This window comes from Suricata suricatta, chromosome 7 (genome assembly GCF_006229205.1).
Source record: "Suricata suricatta isolate VVHF042 chromosome 7, meerkat_22Aug2017_6uvM2_HiC, whole genome shotgun sequence".
Taxonomy (NCBI): domain Eukaryota; kingdom Metazoa; phylum Chordata; class Mammalia; order Carnivora; family Herpestidae; genus Suricata; species Suricata suricatta.
Genome location: NC_043706.1, coordinates 140,466,393 through 140,468,151, shown reverse-complemented (window position 1 = coordinate 140,468,151; position 1,759 = coordinate 140,466,393).

Sequence of the window (1,759 nt, the reverse complement as noted above, 5' to 3'; positions counted from 1 at the left end):
ACTAACCAGAGAAACTCAAATTATCTGATTTCAAATAGTAGGCACTTTATATAAAGTGAAAATATTTCCAATTTTTTCTTATAACCTAGTGCCATTTGATTGAACTGAACAGTTCAATTCAAAGAATGCAACTTTAACCCTAAATATTATAAGGACATATTTTCATTTTAACTTCTACGAAGGATTCTTTCTAAACAAGCCTACTTAGGAAAAACATCCTTGACAGAAACTCGCAAATACTACTCAAACTTGAAATCTACCAAAATATACCAAAGCAAAACTGCATATTGTTTTTGCAATGTGACAAGTTGCTCCCATAATTTTAAAGGAAGTGTTTTCAGCGCTTGTAAACATATTATGTATTACATATACGATAAATGTGGCCACAGAGGACCCACAGAATAATCTACTGTGATTTAAATTTCACCTAGATTTAATGTAGATCAGATAACTGAATACGTTACATTTTGCTCCAAACATTTCTCCTTTAAAAAAATAACTGGCGCCCCTTAGCGCTCACATTTGGAAATACTCAATTTAAGAGTTCCAGCAATTTTTTTTTTTGACATTCCAGAAAGTTTTCTGCCTCCACAATCTTTCAAATGCCAACACAAATAGAAAAAACAGAACCCCTTAAAGGGACAGCTCAAGTTTTTCCCGGAGCAATGTGAAATTAACAGATTTGCGGTTTCAACAGCGGAGAGAGCCTCTTCCAGGAAGGGGTACGGCCGTCACGTTTAACGTAGGGAGCACAACGCAGGACGCAGTAAAATCTAACAGTTTCTCTCGTGCTTTTAAAGTTGTTTCTGCACTTTGCGGACCACGAAAGCTCCTGGGATCCTCCTTTAACCATCTTTAATCACGGAGACGTTTCCGGTCTTTTGTTCTTTAGTGACACTCCAACTCTCTAAGCTTCAGGTTCCTTTTTCCTACTTCTATAGTAAAGATCTCAAAATTCTCGTGAAAAATACAAACCCCATTGTTCAACTCTATAAAACAGTTTTCAGCTGTCTTTGACCAGTCCTCCGGTGATGCTTCTGAGCGGGGAAAAAACAAAAACAAAAGTCTGGCTACTCGATTTTCAAAACACTTTCCTGTTGGTCATTTTTTCCCCCTCTCTAGGCGTTCCCAGAAATGTACGACCACTAGAATTTTTAACAGTCCAGGGCGTTGTTAACAAAAACTTGTGAAAGAGATTCCAGAGTGGACCAAAACGAATCTTCTCGTCATTCTTCGCGGCCCCCAGCTCTCCAACAACAAAGCTTTTTTCTTCCTCCCCCAAACTTTCACTCGTTTTTCCTGTCGCCCTTCCAAACGTCTTGATTTCCTGTCCTACACAGCAAGGCAGCGGCGTCCTCGGGAAAGCGCTCTCCGCCGAAGTTCTCCCAAAGTCGGGACTCCGTCCGGGCGCATCCTCGCGTTATTTCGTATTCACACCCCCCCCGCCCGAAGTGAAGTTAAACTCCCCAACAGTTCTCGCTTCCCCAAACAAAAGGCCCGAAAGTGCCTTCCGCTGTCATTTTGTCCTCGCCTTCGGCCAAATCGGCGCTACTTTCGATCTCCCGTGCAATTCCTTGAAACGATCCGGCCCCACGCGACTCCCCTCGAGGGTCTGCGAGCGCCCCGAACTCCGCCAAAGCAAAAGCCCCGCGGAGTCCTCGGCGGGGGAGCCGCCCCCCCCCCCGGGAGCGCCCCGGGGCCGGTGTCCTTCAGGCGCCCGCGGGGCGGGCGAGGCCGGGCTCCTCCCGGGCAGGCCCGC